Raw genomic sequence first — 26,457 nt, forward strand, 5'->3', positions numbered from 1 at the left:
AACTCTTAGTACAAGGTGACACCTTAGACGAGGCCCAAAAATATGTCCAGTCGCGAGGAATCGAAGGTACCAGTAGCTCAACGGTGTCAGATATTTAGCACTTGTAACGGATATATGTGACAATGTAGAAAAGAAGACAGTTGAGGATGTGTTGGTTGTATGGGATTTTGTAGGTGTTCGCCTTGAGAAGCTCCGAGATATTTTCGTGAAAAGAAAGTTCTATCTGTTTCGTATTGTGCAAATTCACATAGAATCTGAATCGTATGATCCATTTAAGATAATTAGGGGTCCGATCAGCCAAGGGCATCGACCAAGGTTTATTAGATTCCAAGTAGGGGAGAGTCACCTATCTAGGGAAACAGTCTAAGGACTATGCAGACCTCAGTATGATAGGGAAAAATTGGGATAGTTGCTAAAGATTTTGATTTATCATCATCGATTCACGTATTAGGTATTTGGATAGGATCTGGTTTAGGATCGACGTGAAGGTCCCCTTGTTTGTTCTTGTTTGATAAAGGCTTTAAGACCTGAGACGTGATTCGAAAACCGGATAGTACTGTTTAGGTTCCTAAAGTTTGATATTTCATTTTTTCTTAGCTACTATTATTAAGGGATGTGGAATGATGGTTGGGTTACTTCAAGTTAGTGGGATGATGATTTTATACTTATAGGCCCATTGATGTGTTACTTGTGAGCCAGGTAAGCTCGTTTGGGATGATAACAAGACCGAGGAGTTGTCATGAGCTAAAGGAATGTTAATCAAAAACTTACAAAAATGTGGGAGGATGGTCACATGTTTATTGACCTGTATTGGTAGGTTATGAGATTATAATCGATATGTATTATATGTATTCTTAGACTAGTTAGTATGATTGTTCGGTAATTGATTGACGAGGGTACTGTTGGGTACAGTTTGATGCAAAATATGAGACCTTGGGTGCAAGGTGAAAAAGTGTATGAGTCTGGATTGTACGTGTTGATGGAAGATCACTAGTCAGTGGATAGGATACACCCTTTTCATGTAATTGAGAATGTTGATTGGTAGGGAGCAGGAAGTGGCATTCCTAGAGGAGAACGCTAAATACAATAGAGTTTCAGGCAAGATTCTGACTATCGATTAACACTTAGGGTTATTTGGCATATTATGGTCAGGATTATGTTCTTACACTGGGGCATCAGTATATAGGTATGTACAAGATTATTGCTCGAGTGGAGAAGGTAGCATATTATTTGAGGTTGATCCCTAACACCTCCATGTGTCTCAACTTCAGAAGTGTTGGTGGGTGAGACAATGGTGGTTCCATTGGAGAATATGCAGATCGTCGAGCAGTTTGTTGACTTTAAGGACGAAGTCTGATTTAAGCGGGGGAGAGTTTTAACTAGACCTGACAAATAAGTTGTGTCGTGTTGGGTTGAGACATTAAACGAGTTGAGGGTGGTTGACAGGGACACGACACATTTAATAAACGGGTTGGAAAACCTGACACAGAAATGACTCGGTTATAGTCGTGTTAACCCAACACGAGCTGTGTAACTCGTTTAACCCATGAAACCTGTCAAACCCGCCAAACCCATGATTTTGGCATAAAATGGTAAAATAAAAATACAAAGTTTACATTGTCATAAAATATCAAAAGCAATAGAAATGTTAAATGTAAAGTTCTAAGTAATCATCTGAACGCCATGAAATATCAAAAACAAAAGAAATTTAATGTTCAAGTAATTATCCAAATTACACTCCAACAAAAAAACAAGTTTAAAACCAACAAAGCAATAAAAGTTCAAAACATTAAATTCGAGTCTTTTTCAAGCTATTTCTTCTTCATCCTTCTTCTTTCACATAATCCAGATTGTTGTTTTTAAGCACCACATGTGTTACTTTCGTTTGCATCTTTATCAACATCAACCTTCAATGTAGTAACATTTTTGCATAACGCCTTAATTTTAGGTTGCAATGATGCTACAAATCCAAAAACTGATATTAGCATACCAATAAAAAATCAATACTAATGTTGCGTTTCTATTAAAAAAAAGCACTAACAATGCAGTTTTTTTAACTGTGCAATTATTTTAAAGGAAAATATCCAATGGAGTCTCAATAGTTTGGGTCTGTTTATGGTTTACTCCCGACTTTTATTTTTTGGATGAAAAGTCTGATTATTTTATATTTTGCACAAATTAATGAAATAGTCATTTTTTTCCAACAGAAAATAACAAAGACAAAACTGCAAAAATGGTCAATGTGGTATGTAATTTTTTGGGGTTTTAGTCCAAACCATGACTTTTTTGGATTAGTGGTCCTTTTGAGGTATTTTGGTTGTGGTTTTGGTCCCTTGCTAAACTGAAATGACTAATATGCCCTCCTGATATTTTTTTAATCTTTTTTCTATTTAGTTTAATGTTTTATTATATTAAAATCTCTCTCTCTCTCTCTCTCTCTCTCTCTCCTTGATCGTGTTCTTCCTAAAAAAACATATATGGAATCTGATGAATGATTATTTTTCTCCTAAGACAGAACATACATACATAATCAAGAACATCTATGTATACACGCATTAACACATATAATCAAGAACATATATTCCCTTCCCCTTGTTCTTCTTCCTTGCAACCCAAACCCACCAACAATGATTTCATTACCGTTCTCCTTCTTTTTTCTGAATCCACCGAAGAATAGAGAAATGGAAAAGACGAAGCTAGTGAGGAACAAGGTCTGAGCATACCTGATTGAGGCATGTACTGTTCATCGTCTTCTACAATGAACTCCCCTTGTAAAAACCCTTTGATTTTTCATCCAATTTAGCACTTTGTTGGCTAAATCGACTTGCTTCACGTCAGCAATGGGGTACCTTTGTTCGTCAGAATTCTCTCAAGATGGAGAGATACAAATACACGCTTATACAACATGCCAACAACCCTTATTCTTCAAACTTTCCCAGTAATTATCGATTCTTAACAGAGGCATACAAAAACGAGCATAACCTATGTTTTGGAATCCTTTTTCGAATCAGAAGCAATTTAGTTCTTCTCCTCTCCTCTTTCGGTCAAACAAAAAGTTGGACCACCCAATTCCTTTGGCTATGGGAACAAACGTCTTGGCCAAAACGATGATTTTGGTTAGGTTGAATATCTTATTCTCAACGCCAAACTCAATTCCGATAACAAAAATCTAATTATCTCCATTTTTCAAGAACACCTAGAAAAATTCCAGTAAGAATCCACTAATAATGTGTAATCTTAGAGCTCATTTTTTCTCTATCTCTGTATGGTTTGAAATCTTGGTTTTGATTTGTTTCTATAGAAGTCTTGTGAATGATTACATTACAACAATAAAGATGATGGCATGTGATATTCTTGAATTGTTAGCAGATGAATTGACGGAAACATGGAAGACGCACGTAAGGTGTTCGATGAAATGCTCGAACAAGATAGTGATGTTTTTGCCATTGAGACACACACGAAGAGATTAAAATTGATTCTAGAACACATATAAATTTGTTGAATTTTTTATAGTTTAGTAATGTTTATGATCTGGGAGTTCATGAGAGAGAGAGAGAGAGAATGGGCCCTTCGTATTTTATTAATTATTAAAATAAATAAATTAATATTAGATATAAAAAGAAATGAAAGAAAGATGAAAAATAAATACCCCAAGGATATTATAGTCATTTTAATTTTTCGGATGGGCTATTTTCACATACAAACTAGTCCAAAAGGACCACGAAGCCAAAAAACTCGTGGTTTGGACTAAAACCCCAAAAGAATGCATACCATAGGGACCATTTTTGCACTTTTGTCAATAACAAATTATCGTATAAAATTAAGATAATCGAAAAAGACACACACCTACTCCCCTTTATCTCTCTTCTCTCTCTACACACTGATGAACCAACAAGTTCATCATGATGCATCTCCTTAACTTGGTTTAAGGGGTAGTGTTGGCACAAGAGGTGGATCCAAGAATTTTTAGAAGAGGGGACAAAAAATATTATTTTTTTTAAAAAGGAAAAATATTTTTGAAAGTCAAAATATATTATTTTGAAGCGTAAAGTTTTTATTATGTTTGAAAAAATAATTATTTTCTGACAAAATTGCAAAAATAGTCCCGGTGGTATGCAATTTTTTGAGGTTTTAGTTCAAACCATGATTTTTTGGATTGGTGGTCCTTTTGAGCTAGTTTCATTGCGTTTTTGGTCCCTCTGAATAGTGAAATGACTGTAATACCCTTGAGTTATTTATTTTTCATTTCTTTCATTTTTCTTAAAATCTAAATACTTATTTATTTATTTAACTAATTAAAAAAATAAAAGTCTCTCTCTCTCTCTCTCTCTCTCTCTCTCTCTCTCTCTCTCTCTTCCATCCCACGGTCTTTCCTTCCTAAAGATCTGGTGATATCTTTGGCTAACCACCATTGTTCAATAGTCGAAGCTTTCAATCTTCTCCTTCACTTTAGTATCGACCTGGATCTTCAATAGTAAACTATTTTTGTTCTTCAGATCTTTTTCTTCTTCCCCATCATGAAAGCTAGAATCAATTTGTCACCGACATCGACGTCTTTCAAATTGAGCAAAACAGAAACCAGATCGTATACACACACGATCTTCTTATTAGGCTTACGATTGGTAATGGTGAAATTGAACTTCGAGGTGAGTTTATCCGACAAAAGTGAGGTTCAATTGATAGAAATTGAGAAGGGAGGCTGCCTGATATGCAGAACCAGTGAAGTGATTGCTTAAAATTTCTAGCCTGAGATGCAACACTATTGGAGTTCACATCACCGTCGTATCTACTTCCATTTGAATGCTTACATTCTCCAAGATCACAGTTCCCGATGTTATCTCCCAGATTTCCATTCTCCCCAACAAACCAAATTAGGACTCCATCTTATTTAGGTTTACCGATTTTCACACATGATTTAAATTATCAGATGGGATTTGTTTTTTTGGTTTGAGTGAGAGTTTCAAACAATTTCAATTTTTCAAAAGCGTTTAGAATTGTTTTTTCTTTTCTGGAGGGGTAATCGGAAGGTGATCATGTCCATGGTTGAAGCGTTTCACCAGAGGGCGTCATAGGTGAAAGGCAGACTTCATTTATGATGATGATGACGGCTACGATGTGCAGGTAACGAAGGGTGCAGAATATGGTGGGTTGGTGGCTGGTCGGAGGTGATGAACAGTGGTGGTTGGCCGAAGATATCACCGAATCTTTGGAAGGAAAGACGGTGGGATGGAAGAGAGAGAGAGAGAGAGAGAGAGAGAGAGAGAGAGAGACTTTTATTTAGATTTAAAAAAATGAAAGAAATGAAAAATAAATAACCCAAGGGTATTACAGTAGTTTCATTATTCATAGAGACTAAAAACGCAATGAAACTAGCTCAAAAGGAACACCAATCCAAAAAAATCATGATTTGAACTAAAACCCCAAAAAGTTATATACCACATGAACCATTTTTGCAATTTTGTTTTATTTTCTTAATTAACCTCATTGTCCCATTGTAGGACCGCCAAGGTTGGAGCATGCTAAGCTACTTGGCGGCGAGTGGGGTTGAGGCACCCACTCGGTGCAGTCTAATTCTAATAGCTCGTGTCCTTCAGGAAGGCCTAACATCGACCGGTCCAGACCCATGGACTTAAAGAAAAGCCGGCCAATAAGTTGACTAAAAATGTCCACTGTCAAGCTGAATCGCAATAGACAAAGTCATGTACAAATCCATAAACGTAACACACAAGCATATCATGCTCTTCAATCCATCCATCCCCAATCGACCAACTACAAACAAGATCCCATAATCGCGTAATTCCATGATTTTCTGAAGATTTCATCCGAAGTCTATCAACAATTAACATAACAAAGATCACAGAATCCCACAATTTCAAAACCCCATCAAGAATATCCCTAAATTGTTCTTGTATGTTTGGAATTTTCTCTCTGAAATGGGATTAGATGCTATCAAACCCTCACCGGTGCCCACCGGAGAAGAAAACACATCAAATCAATCCACTTCGCTTCTCTCTTTCGACACAGACATCACCACCACCCCAGCAAAACCCTCTACCACCACCGTCCTCCTCTTCTCCCTCCTCTTCACCACCTGCGTCGCTCTCTCCGCCGCCTTCGCGTTCGCCTTCCTCTTCTTTTCCTCCGTTACATCCACCAATCACCACCACAGCACCACTGCTCTCCAAATCGCCCGTCCACTCAGTAAACTCACTCACCCAGTCGTCATCCTCATTTCCTCAGATGGGTTCCGATTTGGGTACCAATTTAAAACCCCAACACCCAACATCCAACGACTAATCAAAAACGGAACCGAAGCTGAAACTGGATTGATTCCAGTTTACCCAACGTTAACCTTCCCAAATCACTACTCAATCGCCACCGGATTATACCCTGCTTATCATGGAATCATAAACAACAAATTCATTGATCCAATCGCAGGTGATACTTTTACAATGGCCAGCCATGAACCCAAATGGTGGCTTGGCGAACCCATTTGGGAGACAATCGCGAACCAAGGGCTCAAAGCGGCTACATATTTCTGGCCTGGATCCGAGGTAAAAAAAGGTTCTTGGGATTGTCCTGTGAATTACTGTGCACCCTATAACGAATCAGTCCCATTCGAAGATCGCGTTGATACTATCCTCCATTATTTCGATTTATCAAACGAAGAAATTCCTGTTTTCATGACATTGTATTTCGAGGACCCTGATCATCAAGGTCATCAAGTTGGCCCTGATGATCCTCAAATTACAGAAGCTGTTAGTAACATCGATGGGTTGATTGGTAGATTGATTAACGGATTGGAAAAACGTGGTGTTTTCGAAGATGTTACCATAATCATGGTAGGTGATCATGGAATGGTTGGTACTTGTGATCAAAAGTTGATATTTTTAGACGATTTAGCTTCTTGGATCAAGCTTCCGACAGATTGGGTACAATATTATACTCCTGTGTTATCTATTCGTCCACCTTCTGATCAATCCCCTTCTGAAATTGTCGCCAAAATGAACCAAGGATTGAGTTCAGGGAAGGTCAAAAATGGCGACAAATTGAAAGTTTATCTCAAAGAAGACCTTCCTGCAAGGCTGCACTATTGGGAAAGTGATAGGATCCCTCCGATTATTGGGTTAGTGGATGAAGGGTTTAAGGTTGAGCAAAAGGACTCGAAGAGTAAGGAATGTGGAGGTGCACATGGATATGATAATGCATTTTTTTCGATGAGAACGATTTTTATTGGTCATGGTCCTCAATTTGCTAGAGGTAGAAAGGTACCATCTTTTGAGAATGTTCAAATATATAATTTAATTACTTCGATTCTCAACATACATGGAGCTTCCAACAATGGGTCTTTATCTTTTGCAAAGACTGTGCTTTTGCCTCATCATTGACTCAAGTTTGAGTGTTGAAATCTGTGCATGTTTTAGGGCAATGCTGTTTAATTGTTGTAGATGTAAAGTTAATAATGGTGCTTATAGCTTAAGATGCATTGGTTCATTGGTTGAATGTAACTTCTGAGTGTTTGAATCTTGTTTGCATCTAGAAAGGGTGGCAATCTTATAGTGTTAGGTTGGCGAGTTGACACTCAAAAAACTCAACCTAGACACCAACCATATAATTATTCGTGTCATGTTTTTCAACACTAACTCGCATACGACTTGCCTAATCCGTTTAATTATATGAGTTTACATGTTTGTGTATCATATTTGGGTTCATATGTCATACTTGATTTACCGATTTATTGATTTACTTTTACCGATTTGATTTATTTGATAAATGTGCTGTTTATTGTGTTTAATCTAAGATAATAAATGGCTTGGCGTGTTAACTTGCAAGTCTTTTCCCCACCCAAACAAGATCCTTATAATAAACGGGTTATATGGGCCAACTCATTATGACCCGGAGCCGTTTAAAGTCAACCCAAAAGTGTCGTCTGTGAGAATTGCTACCCTTACATATAGACCATACATATAGACCAGGGGCGGACCTTAGTGGAGCCCGGGCTACTGCTCAATTTCCGACACGTAGTGTAATTTTTTTTTACTATTAGGTGCACGGCTTGAAGTACGAGTGACACCCTTATTAAAATATAGTCCACCACTGATATAGAGAAAGATTAAAGTTCCCAAAACCAATACTAAAAATGATACGCAAAGCAGACAAAACCAATAAAAAAAATGATACTAAACTAATGAGACTTGTTTGAAAGTAATTTCTTAGCGTTATACCAAAGACTTTTAATACCAATTATAGTTGCATGGGAAAGATGTAAAATATGATAATTAATGAAAATAACATTATTTAAAAACGACTTTTATGATGCAATTTATGATCTATGAATTTATTTAAATTGTTGTTAAGATGTCAAACCGTCAAAGAATAGTGTAAGACTGGGTTTTGGGGGTACACAAAGACTAAAGAGTTATAACTTTTTTTGTTATATAATTATTTCTATTAAATATTTAATTAACATTTCATTTATAAAATATAAATTTGTAACAATAATATAATATTTTCAGTATTTTTATCTTATTTCAATATTTTTTTACAGTTCTTTTTCATACTCAACTTTTTCCTAAGGGTTCTTCTTGACAAATGAGTTCCAAGGTTTTTTTTTCCGGTTTTTGATGAATAACCTGAATTCAATTATATATTTCTTGACAAAACAAATGTGTCACGAAGTCTGATAGCCTCTGGTCCTGTTGCTTAAAAAATACAATTATAATTAAAAAAAAGTCTAAAAAAGTGTTAAAACTCCAAAAATACCTCATTAGTTGTTTAATAACATCATTTTTTAATTCAAAAAGTCCTGCTTTCATGTATTAACCGTTGATAAATGCAGGGATTGCGTTATGACGAAAATCACTTTAAACTTTTATCAATCTCTGTCATCAACTTCACACAAGATATTGTTTATAATTTAGGCTATTTTTCGCACCAAACACATGATGAGGGGCTCTCATTAGGAAGATATAAATACCAAGCAGTCAAAATATTGTCAAAATGACGCGATATAAGTAATTTATTATGTTGTTTCCTAAACAAATTATTCCTGATGTATGTCCATTCTTACATTTGCTATATTTTTAGCATATGCACGATCCCTTTACTAAACCACCAGAAAAGAAGCAATGTTGGATAATATAGATGTAATCTTGCAAGTTGGCAAGTTTCCTCTATACCACATTGGCGGGGGGAAGAAATATTGTGTAGGTTTATAAGTCTTTTCCCTTGATAGGCCTTCAAGGGCTTTAGTGGATCAAAGGAATAAGCCAACCCACACATGCACGCCTAGCCTAGCCTAGCACTAGCCGATGTCACGAGTGCGAGAAATGACATGATTTAGGCGCACGACGCATCGGTCGCTTGGAGCTGAGGAGATTTTATTTTTGGCAAAGTTCGAGTCAAGTCAGTTTGACCAATCTAGTCAAACGGTTGACTTCGTATACATGTCAACATAATACTCTGGAAGGGTTAGAAAATGACTAGCTTGGAGAGCAAGTCGTCGCACTAGTGTTTCCAGGGGCCGACTCATGTGGGCCCCTTTTCTGCCTTCTAGGGTTTCGATGCCTATAAATACAGCTAGGAGCCGTATTTGAGACTCACGGATTTTGAAGCTCTCTCTCTCTCTCTGCGATTTCTTATAGTTTCTCAGTATTCACTTTGCGTTTATCGTTTTCCATTGCTGTTGGAAACTCGATAAATCCACATTAAATCCTGAGGTTTTACTCTGTTACTTACAACCAATAGAAGCGAAGTAAAAACCTTTAAGAACAAGAGTCTAATTCGTGTAGTTATTCAACGTTCAAGATCAGTTGTTAACAGGTTGGTTTTATATTATTGTCTTGTTTTTAATTTCGTCCAATAACAGGACACTCTCCTTCTTCCTTTCTTATAATCAAATCTAATCGAGAAGGATTAATCTGGTTTCTGGACGAAACTTGGTAATCATATTAATAATAATTGGATCTATTATTCGCAATTAATCAACATATAATTCTCAATATTATTTGTCGGTTTCCTTGCGTGTCTATTGGTTCTGATTTACAACAATCTTAAAGATTTTTTTTTTTTAATTTGTGTTCATAAATCAATAGACTAATGAACACCTAAATCCCAACTGCTAGTCTCCACTACATGAACCAGGAGTTTGCCAAGCTTGAACGATTCAATGGTCAGCACTACACCCATTTGGCTGACAATGTCAAGTTCGTGCTTCATGTGTTGAAGCTCGCCTATGTTTTGGACCCAAAGTTGGCCCCAATTCCCGATGATCCATTTCCCGAGACGGGGAAAAATGTGGATCCAACGATCATATCTGATCTGGAAAAGTAAAGGCTCTACGTAGAGAGTCTCAGGAATTGTATGTGGGTCGCATCAAGAACTCACTGTCTGATCGACTCTATGATATTTACGTGCCAGTCAAAGATTTGAGAGAGCTATGGAGTACTTTGGAACTCAAGTACAAGTCACATGAGGAAGGTACCAACAAGTACCTAGTGTCAAAGTACCTCGAGTTTCAAATGGCTGATGATAAACCTATCATGGAACAAGTGCATGAACTCTAGGTCATGGTCAATAAGTTGAACGTGCTCTCCATCTCGATACCAGAACTCTTTCAAGTTGGTGCAATCATCTCAAAACTTCCACCATCGCGGAAAGACTTCTCTAAGAGAATGATACACAAATACGAGGACTACTCCTTGGATGATTTGAAGAAATACCGTCGTATTAAGGAGGATACTTGCATCAGGGACAAACGTGTTAAAGTCGGATCGAGTGTGAACCATGTATCAGCTGGGGGTTCTGGTCATAAGACCAAGTTTGGGGGACAAAACAAAAGAAACTTGGGACCCAAGAAACAAAGCTTCAAGAAACTAAGTCATTAGAATCCTAACTCAAATCTGTAGAGGGCAGGACCTTGCCACGTTTGCGGAGAGCTTATGCACTATGCGATAGAATGCAAAGATCACAAATTAGGACCGGTTTCACATGCAGTCGATCAAATGACTGATATGGTGGCAAGTGTGAACCTTGGAGAGATTTTCATGATCACTTCTCTTACCCGAGCAATATGTGCTTGAGGATGGTCTGTAGAGACTGGATCCATTATGTATGTTTGTGGGCAACGAGAGAGATTCCACACTTATCATCTAATGCCACCAGGAACGATAGTTGTCTGTGCTGATGGTCACATAGCTGAAGTTCAAGGAAGAGGCGATGTTCGTCAGAAGTTCACATGTGGTGAATAGGTTACCCTTTGAGATGTTCTTCATGTTCCAACTATCTCGAAGGGGTTGGTTTCTGCGGACAAGTTTGACAAAGGTGGGTTCAAGATGGAGCTTGAGAAAGGAAGGATTGTGATCACTAAGGGCAGAAGATATGTTGGGAGGGGGAACAATTGTTTAAGGATGTATTGTTTGTGCCTTGATGATGAAGGTAGTACAAGTGGGTATAGTGTTGATAGTAATGGTGAAAGTGTTGCAAGTGTGTCTAGTGTTACTAATAATGATGTAATTGATGGATTGGTTGCTAATGTGAATGAAATGAACTTTTCTTGTTATTTTGTTTGTTCAATTTCTTTATGGCATAAACGTTCAGCACACACTAATATTAAGAATATTGAAAAAAAATTCAAACTAAAGGAATGTTAAAATACGACTAAAAAGATTTTGAAAAATATGAAACTTGTGTGAAATCAAGGTTTACAAAGAAACCATTTCCATCAGTTAAGAGAAATACATCATTACTTGAGCTGATTCATTCTGATATATTTGTATTAAATGGAATACTTACTCGAGGAGAAAAAAGGTATTTCATCACATTTTGTGATGACTCCAATTGATATCTACATGTTTATTTTTTGAGATCAAAAGATGAAGCTTTTTATGCATTTAAACTGTATAAGGCTGAAGTCGAAAATCTACTTGAAAGACACATCAAAATTCTTTGCTCGAACAGAGGCGGAGAATACTTCAACCAAAAGTTTTGACACATTCTGTGAAGAGAATGGAATCAAACATGAGAGAACTTCATCATATACTCCCCAACATAATGGTTTGGCTGAAAGAAAGAACCGAACCCTTTGTGAGATGGTTAGCTATATGTTGAACCAGTGGCAGAGCCAAAATTTTTTATATGGGGGTACAAACATTATCAATAAATATTCTATGTAGTTATCATATCTGGGGCATTAAAAAACATCATATTATCCCTTTAGTTGGGGGTACAACAACATAAAACATGTTTAAAAATAATTATTTTATATACATAAAACAAATTTTTTAGGGATGCTGTAGTACCCCCAACGCCCCATGTAGCTCCGCCACTGTGTTGAACCAATCGGGTCAACCAAACAATCTGTGGGGGGAAGCACTATTGACTGCTTGTTATGTTCATAATAGGATCACTAGTCGTGTGATTCTTACAAGCCCATATGAGTTGTGGAAAGCTAGAAAGCCTAACATAGACTATTTGAAAGTGTGGGGGTATGTTGCTTATTATCGGACTCCCGATCCAAAGCGAACCAAATTGGGAGCACAAGCTAATAAGAGTATATTTATTGGATATGTTGACAATAGCAAGGCTTACCGATTATTAGATATTGAATAAGGTGTTGTCGTGGATCCAAAGATGTGGAATTCTTTGAGGACAAGTTTTCTAGGGATGATGAAAACTCTAGTTATACAACACCTACAAGTACTTCTTGAGAAATACTCCCACCTCCTCCTATTGTGGAGGAACCAAGGGGAAGTACTAGGGTTAGAATAGAGAAAAGTTTTGGAGACGATTTCTATTCTTATTTGGTCAAAGGAACACAAAAGAAAGTGACAAGAGATGTCATCTTTTTCCATTAACTTGGATGATGATCCTAAGACCTTTACTGAAGCCATGACATCTAGGGATGCTCCTTTGTGGATGGAAGCCATCAATGATGAAATGGACTCAATTATGGGTAATGGAACTTGGGAGTTAGCTGACCTACCCAAGGGGAGGAGACCCATAGGATCCAAATGGATATTCAAGAGAAAATATCATCCAGATAGATCCATATATGCCTATAAAGCAATATTAGTTGCTAAAGGCTACAAACAACGAGAAGGGATCGATTATTTTGATACCTATGCCCCAGTTGCTAGGATTAGTTCTATTAGAACTCTCATAGCATATCAGCATTGAATGGACTATATACATTCATAAAATGGATGTGAAGATAACCTTTCTGAATGGTTATCTTAAGGAAGAGATTTACTTTGAGCAGCCCGAAGATTTTATGATACCCGAATAGGAAAACAAAGCTTGTAGACTTGTTAAATCCTTGTACAGGTTGAAGTAAGCTCCCAAATACTGGCATGAGAGATTTGACACCACTGTGACTGCTTTCGGATTTCAGAACAATAATGATGAAAGATGTATTTATTCCAAATACACATCCAATTACATAGTAGTACTATGTCTTTATGTTGATGATATGTTGATCATTGGAACTCACCTAGAAGGTATTCTTGAGATGAAGAAATACATATCCTCGAACGTTAAGATGAAAGATCTTGGTGAAGTTGATACAATTCTTGGTATCAAGGTGAAAAGGATAGGCAGTCAGATTTCTCTAAGTCAATCTCATTACATAGAGAAAATTCTGACAAAGTTTCAACATTTGAATATTAAGGAATTCAACACTCCTTTTGATTTAAGTGTGAAACTTAATGTGAATTCTGGAAGAACAGTGGCTCAACTAGAATATGCAACTGTAATTGGGAGCATGATGTATGCTACTCATTGCACTCGACCTGACATCGTATTCGCTGTAAGCAAACTGAGTTAATATACTATCAATCCAGGGACGAAGCCCTGGAAGGCAGTGGGTAGAGTACTAGGATACCTGAAAAGGACAAGTACTTTTGAGTTGATGTATTCATCATCAAATGGAATATTATAAGGGTATTCTGATACTAGTTGGATAGATCACACTGGTGACTCGAAATCCACAAGTGGTTGGATTTATACTCTAGCTGGCGGTTCTATTTCTTGGGCGAGCAAGAAATAGACATGCATAGCTTATTCAATGATGGATGTAGAGTTAATTTCCTTAGCAGCAGCAGGAAAAGAGGCAGAGTGGATTCAAGATCTACTTATGGATATCCGTCTGTGAGATATTCCAATGCCTTCAATACCCATGTACTGTGACGGTGAGGCCACACCGTCTAAAGTATATAATATGGTATATAATAGGAAGTCGAGACACATAGGTCTGCGACAAAATTTTGTGAGATAACTAATTGAAAGTGGTAGCATCAAAGTTGTCTATGTCAAGACATGTAGGAACTTGGCAGATCCGTTTACCAAACTTCTGTCGAGAGATTTGGTTACATCTACCACGAGAGTCATGAGTCTAAAACCACAATAGAATCACTTAGTAATGGAAACCCGACTTGGTATTAATGCTCTTAATTCTCAAGTTTAAAGGGTAAGAATGAAGCCACTAACGATAGAAGGTACTATCATCAATGATAGATACATGTGAGGTAGGATAGTACGTTGTTGCTGAGAATGAGGTTGAGTTACAACTCTTAACAAAGTTTTGGAGACATCTAAGAAACGAAGATGTTATAAAACTTCGCCTATATGATCTAGAGGTGGTGTCGCCTCAAGTGAAGATTAGTGGGTTATCTTCTAAAGGGTCATGAAAAGGATTTATAGCGCATGACCATATTAGCGCTTAGGGAGAACGCAAAGACGACATGTGATGTGTGGGGGTAAACTGGAGAGGTTACAAGGTTCATGCTTTAAACCTATAAGGATACCATTGAATTGGTATCTTCTTGTTTGTTCTCATTAAACTAAGGTTTAATCTTCATGACACCCAAGTGACATCCTGTGTCTGAGTGAAAGGAAACTTTCCAACTTGGGGGGGGGGGGGATTGTTGGAAATTATGGAGGTAATCTTGCAAGTTGGCAAGTTTCCTCTATCCCACATTGGCGGGGGAAGAAACCTTCTGTAAGTTTATAAGTCTTTTCCCTTGATAGGCCTTCAAGGGCTTTAGTGGATCAAAGAAATGAGAAAAACCCACACACGCACGCCTAGCCTAGCCTAGCACTAGCCAATGTCGCGAGTGCGCGAAATGGTGCGATTCAGGCGCACTTGGCACTTGGCACGACACATCAGTTGCTGGGATCTAAGGAACTTTTATTTTTGGCGAAGTTCGAGTGAAGTTGGTTTTACCGATCTGGTCAAATGGTTGACTTCGTACATATGGAAACATAATATTCTGGAAGGGTTAGAAAACGGCTAGCTTGGAGAGCAAGTCGTCTCCCTAGGGTTTCCAGGGGCCGGCCCATGTGGGCCCCTTTCTGCCTTCTAGGATTTCGATGCCTATAAATATAGCTCCCTAGGAGCCGTATTTGAGATTCACGAATTTCAAAGCTCTCTCTCTCTCTCTCTCTCTGCGATTTCTTTCGGTTTCTCAGTATTTACTTTGCCTTTATCATTTTCCATTGTTGTTCGAAGCTTGGTAAATTTGCATTAAATCCTGAGGTTTTACTCTGTTGCTTACAACCGATAGAAGCGAAGTAAAAACCTTTAAGGACATGAGTCCGATCCATGCAGTTATTCCACGTTCAAGATCAGCTGTCATCAGGTCAGTTTTATATTATTGTCTTGTTTTTAATTTCATCAAATAACAGGACACTCTCCTACTACCTTTCTTATAATCAGAGCTAATCCAGAAAGAGTAATCTGGTTTCTGGACGAAACTTGGTAATCATATTAATAATAATTGGATCAATTATTTGCAACTAATTGACATATAATTCTCAATATTATTTGTCGATTTCCTTGTGTGTCTATTGGTTTTGATTTACAACAAGCAAGGCAAGTAGAAGAAGATGTTGAAAGGTGAATTCACATCCTTTAAAATGATGATATCTCAAAAAAGGCTTAGATTTACATGTTACTTCTCTCTTCGTCTTTCTCAAACTTATTCTAAAAGGTAATATTTTTCTACTTTTAATCATAGTATATATAATACTTAATTCAGTTATACAGGATCTACCAATTGAGTTTCTTATGAAAACAACCCACTAAACAATTTGGAAGGTTATTTTGAAATTGCAAGAATGAGACACAACTATGTTCTTTCGTTTCATCTTTGCTTCTTACTTGTCTTTTGAATCATTTACCTTATTTTCACCATTAAAACCATATTAATATCATTATTCACAGGTTAAACGATGCATTTTCTCTTACCTAAAGCTTGAATTTGGACAACTTTGGTTTGTTGTATCAGAAACAGATGTATGATTTTTTCCACTCTTTTTAGTGACTTTGTTGTTGCTTTTGCAGATTCTGAATCTGATAAAAAATGACCTTCTGAATTTACATTTAAAGTGGTAAAACTTATAATAATATTACCTTATGCATTTCTAAAAGAGTAACAAAATGATAACAAGGTTAAGTTGATAAGGTTAATATCAATCTCTTAAATTTTATGGCATTTTCACCACTTTGGTTGGACGAGAATGATTTGGTTTTGGATTTTGGTAATTTTCAATCAACTTGCTTTTGGATTTGCTTGGTGGGGAAATGGTGTCATACATTTTGTTGACTCTTTAGGTAGTCTCAAGAAAATCATTTATTTTATATATCACAAGCACTTGTGAAATCCCTATTTCTAGCAAAGTATCTGAGAGATAAAGGGAATCAAAACCACGAAAATCCCAATTTTTTAAACCAATATCTCCGAAGAAAGTACATTCACCTGTAGATACATAAGAGGTTGACATCCCGATAAAAAATCATAAAAATTGTATGTGGATATGGTTAATCCAAAAAGAAAGAAATGATAAATGAAACTACTAAAACTTGACAAATAAGATTTGGTTCATTAAGGGCGTGTTTGGCAAAAGTAGCTGTTAGCTGGAAGCGTGTAGCGGTTAGCTGGTAGCGGGTAGCTGGTAGCGTGTAGCTGGTAGCTGGTAGCGGGAAGCTGTAGCTTTTATTTGTTATATGAATGTTTGGCAAAAGTAGCTGGAAGCTTTTGAAATATATAAAATTACATAAAAGGACAATTGATTAAAAATAAAAATATATATAAATATATTTTTAAAGGTAATTATGGAAATTGATTTCAAAAGCTCCGGAGCGTTTTGTTAAAAGCTACATGAAGTAGCTTTTAGAATCGGAGCGTTTTGTTAAAACTAAAAGCTAAACGCTCGTACTGCCAAACGAAGCTTTTTGTTTAAACTGGAGCGTTTTGTCAAAAACTAAAAGCTAGAAGCTCCCAAACGCTTCCAAAAGCTCCGTGCCAAACACACCCTAAGTCCTATTAACTTTTAACAATAAATCATCTTATTTAAAATTTTCATTTTATTTCCCTGCATTTGTAACAAGTAATTTTGAACTTTAGGCTTTGCTTGAATGTCGCTTTTTAGTTGATCATAGTCTTCGCTTTACTTATGAAAAATGTTCGAATTTCTCATCATTTTGATTCATATTTTTGTTGTTTTATTGGTAACGTGTTTATGTTTTGACCAAGTCCTAATTTCTTAAATCGTTAACTGTTGACATAAATTTGTGGAGTGTGCACTTGAACATCTATATTCTTACCAAATACCTTCATCTGGAGCATCTTCGACTTATCGTGTTTGACAAAGTATTGTCACTTAAAGCGTATTGATATATTACTTATTTTTATATGTTAGTTTTCTTATATTTATTTATTATCTATTGTTTAAGAAAAAAAGCATTTTACTAAAGCATTTGAATTTAAAAAATCACTGCATTTGTCTTATCTAGGAATTTTACTTTTGAAAATCTATCAATTTTAACATTGTACATTCATTTTTCTTAATCTAAACATTTTTTCTTTTAAAAGTCAACCGATTTATAACATTGCAACTTTATGTTTTGTTGCAATTACAACTTGGTTTTTAATTTTTTTTTTATAAAAACATAAGTCAACCGATTTATCTCATTGTGGTTGGTTAATTTCTATGCGACATTACTGTTGGTATGGTCTCATCCACCTTTATTATACTATAAAACTTCTACTACTTCAGTAGTTGTATTTTGGTAACAAATGATGCTTCATTTTGAAAACAAGTCATATGTAAGATTAGTGTTTCTCATCAACCTATCTTTGTTTGACACTTTCATATTATAAATGTTTTATTATTGCATTTTAAAAATAACTATATATACATAGAATAATTTCAAAAATCTAAATCTGTTCAATACAAATCGATTGAAGGCAAACGGGCAACAAGCTGCGCCGCTAGCCCTTTTTGAATGACAAAACCTATTCTTTTGAAAACAACATTTGTGGATCTAGGAGATATGACATTAGAATGCATGACCCGTTGGACTCTGTTAAGGAGCTCCACCGCCTCTGGTGCGAGAAAACCAAATGTATCGAATGCAAAATGAACAAACACATGTTGATTTTCTCTACATGCATTGTCGTGCTTTACCACTTTGCACGCAGCGGCTTTCAAAGCGGCATGCCCAGCTGCGAAACCTCCGCTCCCCAAACCAACTAGAGGAGATACACCAGTAAGATCCACGCACGCATGCTTCCCTCCTATCCATCCAAAGACCAAAATGTCAGCCGGTCTAAGTGTGGACCTGCCATCCTGCGGGTCCGTCAAAAAGTTCACTGACGCTTCTTTCTTCACAGATATACCAGCACGCCGACAAGCATCAAAGAGAACATCCCGAACCACATCATGTCTATACTTGAAACCAGGGAGCTCTCTACAATGAACCGCGTGTTCCCCAAAGGTATCCAAACATGCCTTGCGACAAACTGGACATATCTTATCAATTGGGAATATGAGAATCATGAGGCGGTAACGAAGGATAGTTCGGTACTCCACAGGAGACATATGCTGGCCAAGACCATCAATAGGGATAGTTAGCAGAAAATGTTGAGCATGAGGCGCCCACAGACACTCAAAGACTGCTTTCTGTCTGACAGTCATCTCGAAGTTGACTTCCGGACGATTTTGCTAAAAAGGGCACATGCCAAAACTTTTTGGGATTTAGGGGGGACGGTGTCCTTATTAGTGAAACCGCTACAGTCAAATCCCGGAATCGTATCACGGAGACGATATTGCATTTTAGATGCTTAATCTTTCTATTCTACTAGGATGTTCAACAATTAATTCTAAAGGTGAGAAACTTTTTTGAATTGATCATCTAAATAATGTTGTTCTCTTGATTCGGCTAAATATTGATCATTATGTTTTTTTGTTCCTAGATTGTCTCTCGGAGCTCTATGGACTTCTTTGATGGGATTTGGCATCAAGTTGTTCATTTTCCTAATTATGGTCTTATTCATCAGTATGTTGTCTTATAGTTCCTTACTCTTTTACAAATTAACACTGTATTACATAGAAATTGTTTTGGTTATGCAAGAACTATATTAGAGCAGAATATTATAATTGATTTTTTACATGGTTTACTGTACTGTTGTACTCATTATTATGATTCCAAAATTTTCAAATTTCAATCAATTCTTTATTGGTCAAAACTCATTCAAACCCGCACCAACAACACGTGTGGTTTCTACTAGTTTATATTTAAGATAAAACAGCAAATATGATCCCGGTGGTATGTATTTTTACTGAGGTTTAGTCCAAACCTTGACTTTTTTGGTTTCATGGTCCTTTTGAGGTAATTTGTTTTTGGAATCAGTCCATATTAAACTTGAAAAGACTAATCTACCATTTTAATTTGTTTTTCTATTTTCTTAAACATTTTTTCTTTTTATTTAAATTTTTAGAAGTAAAAACAAATAAAGAACCCCCCTCTCTCTCACACACACAATCCACAAAAAATTACCACCCACCACCATCATCTTCCTCCCTACCCTTCACCTATAGTTCATACTCCAAACCCTTCACTTGTTATCACCATCACAACCATTTCTGAGGATTAAAACATACACACACAAAATTAAAAGCACATAATCAACTTTAACGAGATCTATTTAGAAAATTTGAGACTTTGATCCTGATTACGAAGAATAGAATTGGCAGAAGCAACTTCAAAAACACTCACCTTTTTGAGCTCCGGCCGACAGATGACAATCTTGAGGAAGCACACGATGACATTCCGCTATTGAGCAACATTGGGGTTGTTAATCTTGCAGAAATCAATAAATATTCAAGGTTGTTAATTTTGCAGGATTGAGCCTCCAACTAGCAATTCACCATTGTTGTTCCTTGTAACAAATGATATGGGTTCATGTGGTTGACTGGAAAACCATAAAGAAGCAGATGATGAGTTTAGTCGATGAACACACACACATTTATTTCGAGTATGAACCCTAATATGTGCGATTTCCGATGAGAGATGGTGATCTACGAGCAACAACAATGAGCAGATAATAAATCTATGCATTTTCGATTCAAAATGTACTACCTTCTCTCTATAATTCTACTTGTATTTTGTGTATCCTTTTGATCTCTATGCATGGATTCTTATGATTGTTATGATAAAGACGAAATTTGCAGGGGAAGATCGGAGGTAAAGTCACCAGGGGGTGATGATCGAAGGTAGAGTTACAAGATTTGTCTGTGTGTGTTCTATGTCCGAATTCACAATCAAATTTATAGAGACAAAATTGATCTGAATTTTTCTTTGGTTGAAAAAATTGTTTTGTATGTAGGTTTTAAAGTGAATTCAATGTATGAGTTTTGAATATAAGTGTCAACCTTGCAAAATTATGGGACCAATTTTGTTAAATCCATAAATTTACTGTTCCTAAGCATTACATGCTTTAATATATATATATATATATATATATATATATATATATATATATATATATATATATAAAGAGAGAGAGAGAGAGAGAGAGAGAGAGAGAGAGATTTAAAAATGTAGATTAGTTTTTTCAAGTTTTACAACAACTAATTTGACAAACAAATTATTTTAGAAAGACCAACAAATCTCACAAATAAATTACCTTAAAAAAACCAACAAATCTCACAAATGAATTACCTTAAAAAGACCATAAAGTCAAATAAATCAAAATTTAAACTAAACTTAAAAAAAAATACATACACATGACATTTTTATAGTTTTTTCTACATTTAAACAAATATAAAAGATTTATGTAGTATTTTTTTTTTAACATCAAAAATCAAAAAGATATGAAAAGAAATATTTTGAATTGGGCGCGTGGGCTAACAACAACAAGAAGGCAAGTACACAAACAACAACGTTGCCCGGTCAACACCATCTGGACTTAAAAAAAGCCGCCAATAAGTTGACTAAAAATATCCAATGTCAAGCTCAATCGCAATAGACAAAGTTATGTACAAATCCATAAACGTAACACACAACCAAATAATGCTCTTCAATCTAGACCACAAAATCCAACAATTTTAAAACCTCATCAAGAATTTCCCTAAATTGTTCTTGTATGTGTGTAATTTTCTCACTGAAATGGGATTAGATGCTATCAAACCATCACCGGTGCCGACCGGAGAAGAAAACACACAAAATCAATCCATCACCAGCACCCCAACAAAACCCTCTACCACCACCGTCTTCCTCTTCTCCCTCCTCCACCTCTTCTCCTCCGTTACATCCACCAATCACCACCACAGCACCACCGCTCTCCAAATCGCCCGGCCACTCAGTAAACTCACTCACCCAGTCGTCATCCTCATTTCCTCAGATGGGTTCCGATTTGGGTACCAATTTAAAACCCCAACACCCAACATCCATCGACTAATCAAAAACGGAACCGAAGCTGAAACCGGATTGATTCCAGTCTACCCAACGTTAACCTTCCCAAATCACTACTCAATCGCCACCGGATTATACCCTGCTTATCACGGAATCATAAACAACCAATTCATTGATCCAATCGCAGGTGATACTTTCACATTTACCAGCCATGAACCCAAATGGTGGCTAGGCGAACCCATTTGGGAGACAATCGCGAACCAAGGGCTCAAAGCGGCTACATATTTCTGGCCTGGATCCGAGGTAAAAAAGGGTTCTTGGGATTGTCCTGTGAATTTCTGTGCACACTATAACGAATCAGTCCCATTCGAAGAACGCGTTGATACTATCCTCCATTATTTCGATTTACCAAATGAAGAAATTCCTGTTTTCATGACATTGTATTTCGAGGACCCTGATCATCAAGGTCATCATTTTGGCCCTGATGATCCTCATGTTACTAAAGCTGTTAGTAACATCGATGGGTTGGTTGGTCGATTGATTAACGGATTGGAAAAACGTGGGGTTTTCGAAGATGTTACCATAATCATGGTAGGTGATCATGGAATGGTTGCTACTTGTGATAAAAAATTAATCTTTTTAGATGATTTAGCTTCTTGGATCAAGATTCCGAAAGAATGGGTACAAGATTATGCTCCTGTGTTATCTATTCGTCCACCTTCTGATCAATCTCCTTCTGAAATTGTCGCCAAAATGAACCAAGGATTGAGATCGTTAAAAAATGACGACAAATTGAAAGTTTATCTCAAAGAAGACCTTCCTTCGAGGCTGCATTATTGGGAAAGTGATAGGATCCCTCCGATTATTGGGTTAGTGGATGAAGGGTATAATGTTGAGCAAAAGGTCTCGAAGAGTAAGGAATGTAATAAATGTGGAGGTTTACATGGATATGATAATGCATTTTTTTCGATGAGATCGATTTTTATTGGACATGGTCCTCGATTTGCTAGAGGTAGAAAGGTACCATCTTTTGAGAATGTTCAAATATATAATTTAATTACTTCGATTCTCAACATCCATGGAGCTTCCAACAATGGGTCTTTATCTTTTGCAAAGAGTGTGCTTTTGCCTCATCATTGACTCAAGTTTGAGTGTTGAAATATGTGCATGTTTTGAGGCGATGCTGTTTAATTGTTGTATATTTAGGTTAATATTGGTGTTTATGGTTTAAGATGCATTGGTTCATTGGTTGAATGTAAGTTCTGACTGTTTGAATCTTGTTCGCATCTAGTTACAAAAGATGTTGCATGGTATTCTTTATAAAGATTGTGTCATTTTACCATGTTGTTATAATTGGTATTCTAAAGAGTTGTATTTCATCATGTAAACGATGTAGTGAGGGCTGATTTTTGTCGAGTGTAGAAGTGCTCAATTCATCTAAATGAACAAGTGAGGCAATTCTATGCCATCCAAGGAACCTTTAAACAAATGCAAACTTCCATTGACTTGGAGGAGGTTCTTGACCTATGTTCCAATATTATATTGGCCCTAATCGAAGAAGCAAATTTGAAACTATCTTAGAAACTTGGACTTGAATCATGGGTCATGACGACTATTACTAGATGTTATTGTTGTTTTTTCCACCGAGCCAAGATATCTAGATTCTTAAATTCATCGGAAGATATATATGTGCTAAAAAGCTAGAAGCCATATAACTTTGTATTTTTGTAATTCGCTACTTGGGGTGTAGTTTCGTTGTTGTTTACTAACTTTCTTTAATAAAGGGTTATAAAGTTGGATATTAGCATTTAACATCGAGACCATCTTTAGATGATGACTCTTATAGGAGTATTTTATTTATTTCTTTTTATAGTACAATATATTTTAGCATATTGTTATTATTTATTTTAAATTAATCATTATGCATATTATCATTTTATCTATTTTGTATCTATATCGGGTGCTTCCCAGTTTTTATGTATAATTGCAAATTTTTATAAGATTTGAAGCGGTGCGAAGTTGATCGTGAGATATGGGGGACATTGATGGACAAGATAAGAATTCATATGGGCTTGGAGAGGAAGAATGAAGGTATGGGCCAATTATGTGGGCTAATAAGCATAAAAGAGTATTGCAAGTTATTGGCTAGTTGTGGTGGACATTTGGACCAAAATTTAGGTCTAAAATGAGCCGGTAAACAAAGAGAATGAGACAAGAAAGATCATGCTGAAAATGACCTTTCCATACAAGTCAAAGATGTCACACAACTTTTACACGATCCACATGGATTTTTTACACTACAATTTATGTAGGTTCGCGTAATTTATCAGGACAAATTCGTCTTTTCACATTTAGAGTTGGTATATGGGGTATGGTTGGTGTCACTTTCTATAGATCTTGACAAGAAGACTTGAGAGCTATTCTTGGAGCTTCTTGTAGGCAATTTCTAGGGTTTTCTTCATTTCCCATCCTTACAACTTGATAAATTTGAAGTTTGGTACAATTAATCTATATTTTCTTGTTTAACTATGTGTAGCTAAGTTTCCACTAATCAACAATGGAAGTATTCCATGAACAATTAGTTTATTTTGAAGGTAGTATGAACTTATGCTTTTAGATCTATGAATGCCGTTTCTTATTTAATTTCTAAGTTCTTATGTTTCTATTTCATGATTTTAAATACTTTAATGACATTAGTTAGTTGTTTTCTTAATTAAGTAATGGATCTTCAAACAATCAATAAGAATCGATATTTATGGATGTTTCATCTCATTTTAAATTTATGAAATTGTATTCTCCAAAGTGTAGTGTAAGCTTTTGAGTCCTTTTAGATTTGATGATTCTTATATCTTAAGGCTAATCATTTTTTATGAACTAAATGCTTATTTGATTTATGGCCTTGATTGACAAAGTGTGTGAATAGCTTCTCTAACCACCATACTAATTAAGAAGAATCTATGCGACTCAAACTTTTGAGTTGCTATAGCCAAATTAGATTAAGTGATAAGTATTGCACCATAATTTCTAATGATAAATTAGCTAGCTGTTTATGTGAAAAAACTCCAATATTGATTACCCCATCTCAATTGATTCATATCACTTGATGGTTACTTTTTTGCATTACTTACTTACATTTGTTATTTTAGAATTATAATCAAACAAACTAAATCCATCCTTTTGTTTTAATTGTCATTTTAAAAATATTAATAGACTCACAAATTAAACAAATCTTTGTGGATTCGATATCTTAACTACTATATACTATAAAGTGTGTTAGAGTACAAAGTTATACATTTGTCCTTGATAACCACCGACCTTTACTGATATGTTAGGACATGATTTGTGGTTTATACTTTAATTTACATAGCTTTTAGAGTTCTCGGTCTAGGAATGAAAACACCATGAATTCGGTGGTGTTTGGATTGAAATCATTAAGTGATTTCGGTTGGGCTTTGGGTTGGGCCTTTGTAATTAGGTTTAGGTATATATATTGTATTGATTCAACCGTATTCAGTGTTGGTCATTCTAGTTGTTGATTTCGAGATTTGAGAGGGAAACTGAGAACCGAGAGACATAGAGAGTCTTATGTACTAGACTATTGATTAATATAGTGTGCATTGAAGATTCAATCTTGTGTTCTTAATTCATATTTACGATTTGTGTCATTCACTTGATTGGGATTCCGCACCAATCTAGTGATTTGGATTGATACCTTGATCGGGGTTTTACAATTGGTATCAAATCAAGGATTGGTATCAATCGAACTGGCAATATATTAAACGTTTCTTGGAATTTTTCTTGGAGTTTATGGTGTTTTTGAGTTCTTTTTGATGAAAATTATTGTTGTTGTTCTTCGTGTTCTTCACTACATTGAAGACTTTGATCGAATTTTGTCTTGATAAATTACCAATTTCTTGTTTTTGGTGTTTTTGGGCGTTTTCGGTCAGGTCTGGATGTTTTTGGCGGCAAACTTCAAGTTCTCGGTTAGGTTTAGGAGTTTTCGGCAGCCAGCTGATCGAATTTGGTTAGGGTTTTCATATTTGACTTCACATTTTCTTGGCCAGCTCCTCAGACTCAACTTCGGAGCTCTCGGTCTCAGCCTGGGAGTTCTCGGCGACGACTCTGTGCTCTCGGCTAGGTCAGCTTCACTTCTTGGTACTCTTTCAGTCTTCAGTCAATGTATTCGGTCTGCATATTTGGCTCCACATCTTCAATTCATCTTCTCTGTTATTGAGATTTCGGCTAAGGCTCTCAGTCAAGAAATCCCGTTCTCGGGTGTTGACTATTGGTGTTTTCGGTCAAGATCAAATTGCACAATCATATTTTTCCCTGTTAGTCAATAATGAGATCTTACAACAGTTCAATCACAACTCCAGGTACCATAGAGGTAAATAAAACCTCATGCTCTCAATCCTATAAAGATAAAATAAATAAATACCATGAACAAAATGAATTATTAGTTAGAGAGGTTTTTGACCTTAAAAATGAAATTTATTAAATTAAGAAAGTCAATAAACCTCTTAAAGAAAAACTTGAAGCACAAACTAAAGATTTAAGCAGGATTAAAGAAGAATATAACACCAAATATGTTCACTATCGTTTTGCCAAAGAGAAAATTGCAAACTTAACTGCCGAACTTGATGCATTAAAAACTAAATTTGAAGATGCTGGTTTTATTTTTAAGAAATTCGATTTTTCAAGTGAGATAGTTGAGTCAATGATAGAAAAACAATTAAAGTGGAAAGATAAGCAGGATGAGGGTC

At 36.1% G+C, this 26,457-nt stretch overlaps 1 long non-coding RNA gene and 2 pseudogenes across 1 annotated transcript; all 3 read left to right on the forward strand.

The window, feature by feature from the left end:
* The first annotated feature begins 5,631 nt into the window (after positions 1 to 5,631).
* LOC145061702 (nucleotide pyrophosphatase/phosphodiesterase 1 pseudogene) lies at positions 5,632 to 7,637 on the forward strand (annotated as a pseudogene).
* An 8,255-nt stretch (positions 7,638 to 15,892) lies between these two features.
* Positions 15,893 to 19,361, forward strand: LOC145063466 (uncharacterized). The gene is made up of 3 exons (XR_013687961.1): positions 15,893 to 15,986; positions 16,220 to 16,291; positions 19,254 to 19,361. It is a non-coding gene; the product is annotated as an uncharacterized LOC145063466 (long non-coding RNA).
* Positions 19,362 to 21,356: 1,995 nt separating this feature from the next.
* Positions 21,357 to 23,036, forward strand: LOC145062400 (nucleotide pyrophosphatase/phosphodiesterase 1 pseudogene; annotated as a pseudogene).
* Positions 23,037 to 26,457: the final 3,421 nt, after the last annotated feature.

Source organism: Lactuca serriola, chromosome 7 (genome assembly GCF_051521515.1).
Source record: "Lactuca serriola cultivar US96UC23 chromosome 7, Lser_US96UC23_V15, whole genome shotgun sequence".
Taxonomy (NCBI): Eukaryota; Viridiplantae; Streptophyta; class Magnoliopsida; order Asterales; family Asteraceae; genus Lactuca; species Lactuca serriola.